Source organism: Myotis brandtii, unplaced genomic scaffold (assembly GCF_000412655.1).
Source record: "Myotis brandtii unplaced genomic scaffold, ASM41265v1 scaffold62, whole genome shotgun sequence".
Taxonomy (NCBI): domain Eukaryota; kingdom Metazoa; phylum Chordata; class Mammalia; order Chiroptera; family Vespertilionidae; genus Myotis; species Myotis brandtii.
The window spans coordinates 1,192,851-1,199,959 of record NW_005370366.1 but is presented as its reverse complement, the minus strand read 5'-3'; positions in this window follow the sequence as shown (position 1 = coordinate 1,199,959).

Genomic DNA, 7,109 nt, shown 5'->3' with positions numbered 1-7,109 from the left:
ATATGCATAACCCATGGACACAGACAATAGACAATAGGGTGGTGAAGGCCCAGGGTGGAGTGTAGAGGTGGGCTAGAAGGGGTCAATGGGGTTAAAAAGAGGAAATATATAATATTTCCAACAATAAAGATTTATATTTTTTAAAAAAGAAATTAAAACTAGGATATTTTAAATGTTTATTAATTGAAAAAATAATAAAACCATTGCATGTTCACATAAATAACATGTATTATGCAAAATAATCTTTTCCAGAACAAAACAAAAGTTATGATGGTGAGATGAGTGGCATTGTTCTATATTTGGCAAATCTCTAGAATGTCTACTTTCTTAATTATGCCTCCATATTCGATCTTTTGTAACATGTTGTTTTGGTTGAAGCAAATGGAGAGAGTTCAGCCTCCCCCAGGTATGCAGTTGGAAAATGGGACCTCGTGGCCCTGGAAGTCTGCAGAACACACTTTTTTTGTTGTTAATCCTCACCTGAGGATATTTTTTTCCCCATTGATTTTTTAGAGAGAGTGGAAGGGAAGGAGGGGGGAGAGAGAAATATCAATGTGAGAGAGACAGATCAATTGGTTGCCTCCTGCACAAGCCCTAACCCAAGCCGAGATTGAGTCTGCAACCCAGGTACATGCCCTTGGCTGGGAATCAAACCTGGACCCTTCGTCTGTGGGACAATGTTCTAACCACTGAGCAAATGACTAGGGCTGCAGAACACACATTGACAGCTGCTGTTCTGGCCTAAGTCAAAACTTCTGCAACCCCACCAGCAGTGCTCCAGCAGAACCTGCACAGTGTTTCAACAGACTAGAGACAAATTCTATTTGAAAAAGGAGTTGCTATAAGTCACATGACTCATTTGAACCCTTTTACCACTTTGAAAATACTTCAGTCATACAGTTCGTTCCTTTTTCAAACCAAAGGCTTTGACCTCACTGAACAGCATGATCTGCATGGCCCAACTCTTTCTGATGGACCTGGTCTAGGCCCTTCATTCCTAGATGGGGCATATCCAGGAGGCTGGGGGAAGGAGGTGGGATGTGGGCACAGAGAGCCAGCAACACTAAGGCTCACTCTTGGGCATGACAGTCTTCCACAGCTGTCATTTCTTGGGTTTCTCGTGTCATTCCTTCTTGCAGGAAAAAGAAAAAGAAAAAGAAAAAAAAAGATGAACTAAACAGAACACGTCATGGTTTGGAAGTCTTGCCTGAATGCAAGGCTGTGACTGTTGCAGGAGGTCAGTGTGTGGTCCAACTGTGTCTTCTTGCTGTCCTCCAGCATCCCTCCTGGCTCAACTATGACTATAACCATGGAGACTAGGATTTTCTCAGCAAAAGTGACTGGCTGTGTCGCATGATTGTAGTTGATTTTTTTGTATTTGGGTAGATAAAAGTAAAAATGTTTGTGTCTAAACACTGGCAATCTACTAATATTGATTTTGTGTACTCCCAAAGCAGGCGGTGTTTATTTTGAAAAGGAACTCCATGCTACTATGAGATAAAGTTTAAGATTAAAGGGTTTGCAAGGAGAAGAGAAATGGCCTCAGCTGACTTTAAAATTCAGAGCCTGCAAACCAAGGCCAGAAATAAGTTTCTGGGCAGAATGTAAAATCCCGAGAAGATAGGATCAGAAGGCTGACTACTGGTATAGGGCCATCCTCCCCTATGTTCCATGGCTCCCTAGCTGTGTGCTGCATACAAACCCAGGACCAGTCTCTTTTCTTTTGTGGGAACACACCGCCAGACCCAGCCCAGGCTTCACAGGCACAAGAAGAAACTGCTGTGGCCTTTGCTCTTGTCTTCTTTGGGCACTTATTTATTACAGGTTATTATTATGTATAACATTGTATTGGGCACTGATTAAAGGAGATAGTCATGGAGAAAACAAATGACTGTCACACACATGCCCTGCTCAGAAGGAGGTTATAGATGAATATCTGAATTTAACAAATAATGTGAATGCCTGTTGGGTTCTATGCACAGGAAATCAGTGGGGGAGTGAACCCCTTTAACAAAAATCACTAACATAAAAAATACTTTGACAGTCCTGCTAGTGTGGCTCAGTGGTTGAGTGTAGACCCATTAGCCAAGAGGTCATTGGTTCAATGCACATGCCCGGGTTGCGGGCTCAATCCCCAGTAGGGAACATGCCAGAGGCAGCTGATCAATGATGTTTCTATCCCTCTCCCTTCCTCTCTCTCTCTAAAATCAAAATAATACTTTAGGGGAAAAATACTTTGACATGAATACGAGATCTATAAAAGTTTAAGCCAAAAAACTTCCAGAAACAAAAGAGGTGAAGTAACAACCGACCGCACAGAAATACAAAGGATCATAAAAAAATACTATGACACCTATTCCAACAAACTGGACAAATTCTCAACAAAAATGAGCAAATCACATCCAGATGAAATGGACATCCTAGAAAAAAAATACCATCTTCTACTAGTAGAACTCAATCAAGAAGAATCAGAAAACCTGAATAGGCTGATAACTAGAGATGAAATTGAAGCAGTAATAAATAAAAAAAAAAACTTCCAGAAAACAAAGGCCTGGTCTGGATGGCTTCACAGGGAGTTTTACCAAACATTCACAGAAGAACTAACACCTATACTCCTCAGACTATTCCAAAAAATTCAAGAGGAAGGGACACTGCCATGCTCTTTCTATGAAGCCAGTATTACCCTAATCCCAAAACCACATAGACACTACAAAGAAAGAGAACTACAGGCCAAATGCCCTGACCAGTGTGGCTCAGTTGCTTAAGTGTCATCCCATGTACCAAGAGGTTGCCAATTCGATTCCTGGTCAGGGCACATGACCCCCAGTGCAGGGAATGCGGGAGGTAGCCTATCAATGTTTTTCTGTCATCAATCTCTCTCTCCCTCTCCCTTCCTCTCTCTCTAAAATCAATAAAAGCACAATAAAAAATAATAGAAATCATAACTCTTAGACCACAATGGAATTAAAGTAGGAACAGATAACAGAAAGATAGCTGGAAAATGCAAAAATACTTGGAGATTAAGGAACACACTCCTAAGTAACACATAGGTCAAAACAGAAATCTCACAAGAAATTTTGAAATATTTTGAACTACATAAAAATGAAAATACAACTTATTAATTTTTAAAAAATCTTTATTGTTGAGAGTATTACAGATGTCCCTCTTTTTCCCCTCTTTGCCCCCCTCCACCCGGTTCCCGCCCCACCCCAGGCTTTCACCACTCCATTGTCTGTGTCCATAGGTAATGCATATATGCATATAAGATCTTTGTTTAATCTCTCCCCACCTCCCCCATCCCCCTTCCCTCTGAGAATCGTCAATCTGTTCCATTTCCGTGCATCTGATTCTATTTTATTCACCAGTTCTGTTTATTAGGTTTCTTATTCAGTTATTTTGATTTTTTAGATTCAATTGTTGATAGACATGTATTTATTGCCTTTTTATTGTTCATATTTTTTTCTTTTTCTTATTCTTATTCCTCTTCTTAAAGAATACCCTTCTGGGGGAAAAAGAGACATGTAATACTTTAAACAATAAAAAGGAAAAGAGAAAGAATACCCTTCAACATTTCATGTAATACTGGTTTGGTGGTGATGACCTCCTTTAGCTTTTTCTTGTCTATGAAGCTCTTTATCTGACCTTCAATTTTAAATGATAGAAAAAATTCACCACTTTGAATATCTTTTGCCAATCCCTTCTGTCCTGACTAGTTTCTGTGAAGAAATCAGCTGACAGTCATATGGGGCTCTCTTGTAGGTAACTAACTGCTTTTCTCTTGCTGCTTTTAAGATTCTCTTTGTCTTTGGCTCTTAGCATTTTAATTATGATGTGTCTTGGTGTGGGCCTCTTTGGGTTCCTCTTGTTTGGGACTCTGTGTGTTTCTGGGACTTGTAAGTCTATTTCTTTCACCAGGTAGAGGAAGTTTTCTGTCATTCTTCCTTTTTTTAAAAATAGTAAATCATTATATTTTATTTTAATTATTTATTGTTGAAAGTATTACTTATATCATTTTTCCCCATTGACCTCTCCCAGCCTGCCCCTGCACCCCAACCAGGTCTTCGCCACCCTATTGTCTGTGTCCATTGGTTATGCTTATATGCATACAAGTTGTTTGGTTGATCTCTACTCCCCCCTACACACACACACTCCCGTACCTTCCCTCTGAGGTCTGGTCAATGTTTCTGTTTCTGGGTCTATTTTTGTTCATCAGTTTATGTTATTCATTATATTTCACAAATGAGTGAGATCATGTGATACTTATCTTTCTCCAACTGGTTTATTTCACTTAGCATAATGCTCTCCAGAACCATCCATGCTGTTGCAAATGGTAAGAGCTCCTTCTCTTTTACACCTGCATAGTATTCCATTGTATAGATGTACCACAATTTTTTAATTCACTAATCCACTGATGGGCACTAAGGCTGTTTCCAAATCTTAGCTATTGTAAATTGTGCTGCTATGAACATAGGGGTACATATATTCTTTCTGATTGGTGTTTCTGATTTCTTGGGGTATATTCCTAGAAGTGGGATCATTGGGTCAAATGGGAGTTCCATTTTTAACTTTTTGAGGAAACTGCATACTGTTCTCCACAGAGGCTGCACCAGTCTGCATTCCCACCAGCAGTGCAAGAGGGTTCCTTTTTCTCCACATCCTCGCCAGCACTTGTGTTAATGATAACCATTCTGACAGGTATGAGGTGGTATCTTATTGTCATTTTGATTTGCATCTCTCGAATGATTAGTGACTTTGATCATTTTTTCATATGCTTCTTGCCCTTTGTATGTCCACTTTCGAGAAGTGTCTATTTAGGTCCATTTTTTGATTGAATTGATTATTTGCCTTTTGTTAAGATGTATGAGTTCCCTATAAATTTTGGAGATTAACCACTTATCAGATGTAACATTAGTAAATATGTTCTCCCATGCAGTGGAGCCTCTTGTTATTTTGTTGATGGTTTCTTTTGCTGTGCAGAAGCTTTTTGATGTAGTTCCATTTGTTTATTTTTGCCTTAGTTTTCATGATCCTAGGAGATGTATTAGTAAACAGATTGCTACAAGATATGTCTGATATTTTGCTGCCTATTGATTCTTCTAAGATTTTATGGTTTCCCATCTTACATTTAAGTCCTTTATCCACTTTGAGATTATTTTTGTATTTGGTGTAAGTTGGTGGCCTAGTTTCATTTTTTTTGCATGTACCTGTCCAATTTTCCCAACACCATGTACTGAAGAGATTGTCTTGTCTCCATTGTATTCCTCCTTTGTGGAATATTAATTGAGCATAATGCCTTGGGTCAATTTCTGGGTTCTCTGTTCTGTTCCATTGGTCTACATGTCTGTTCTTGTGCCAGTACCAGGCTGTTTTGAGAACAGTGATTTTGTAATATAACTTGATATCTGGTATGGTGATCCCTCCAACTTTGTTCTTCTTACTCAGGATTGCTGTGCCTATTAGGGGTCTTTTTTAATTCCATATAAATTTTTAGAGAGTTTGTTCTAGGTCTGTCATATATGCCATTGGTATTTTCATAGGGATTGCATTGAACCTCTAGATTGCTTTGGATAGTATGGACATTTTAATGATGTTGATTCTAACAATCCATGAACATAGTATATTTCTTCCTCTATCTTTTTTTAACATTCAGATTATACCTTCCTCTATCTCTTTTTTTCAAAGTCCCTGTAGTTTATTGAGTACAGGTCTTTTAGCTCCTTAGTTAAGTTTATTCCTAGGTATCTTAATTTTTTTGTTGCAATGGTAAATGTAGTTGTTTTTTAGCTTCTCCTTCTGTGAGTTCATCATCCTAATATATAAAGAACTAGGGTCCGTCACTACCTAAACGACCGGATGGATGACTGAACAGCAGGCTACGCAGGCAGGAGTCAGTCCTGGGTCCCGGCCGCGGTGGGAGTCAGTCCTGGGTCCATCACCAATTAGATGGCATCTCAGGATGAGAACCATCACCTCAGCCACAACTCAAGATGGTCACCTGGCCTGGCCTGGCCCCTCCTCAGAGGTAGCCCCTTTTCTCCATGTACACTACAGAGGACAGACAGGGATGCCTAAGAGGCTGGGTCCATGTGAGCCCTATCTTTCTGTGTAGTTGTCTGTGGGCCAACTGCTCTCTTCCTTCTCATTTAGGGCAAGCAGTATGTGAGGGCAGAGTGTGCTGTCGTGGAATGCAGAGGACTGCCTGGAGCTGAGGGGAGTGGCCAGGCCCATGGCCTCCTTCACCTGTGGCCCCCACAGAAGGGTATATATGAGAGCCCTTCCCCTGCTACCTCTCACCACTGTCTCCGGCCATCCCTCAGCACACAGGCATATCAGCTTTCAAACTTGCCTTACTCACTTCCTCTCACCCGCTTCCAGGGCCTCTGCTCTGGGGTTTTACAACAGAGCTGGGGTGGGAAAGGGTAACCAGCACCAAAGATGGCTGATATGGCCACCCACCTCTGCCTCAGCTTGACCAATTAGTTCAGCCTCAGAATGTGGCACTCAGCAATGGCTCTACTTCCCCAGCAATGGCTCTAGGGCCTTGGCCCCAGTGCCAACTTCCTTTTCCCCTTGGCCCTCCCCATAGCTGGTGCTTGCTGCAGCTCTGTGTGCCTTATTTAACCACCCTTCCTTCCCTGTTCCTACAAAGGAGGCTGCATCTTTGTATGTTATATTCATATAAACTTTGTAACGTTTTGGAAAACAAAAACAAAAACAAAAAAAGAAACGATGACCAAGAGAATGCCACAGTCAACGTCCGGAGTCCGGCTCAGGAGAACAGAGAGAAGGGAGAATTCCATAAGTTGGCCGATGCCAAGATATTTCTGAGTGACTGCCTGGCGTGTGACAGTTGTGTGACCGCAGAGGAAGGAGTCCAAGTTTCTCAGCAGAACACCAAGGACTTCTTCCGTGTTCTGAACCTTTGCTTTGGTTTTCAGAATTCCCTGCTCCCCATCTGTTGGCTCCCTCCCTCTGAGGGGCGCTGTTGTCGTCACATGGGTGCAACTGGAATATTGTATCTCGAGAGGATTGCCCCATGGTATGTATCCTTTTATCCGACGATGAAAAAATCCCAAAGAATAAGAATGGAGACAGACTACTGTCCTTTA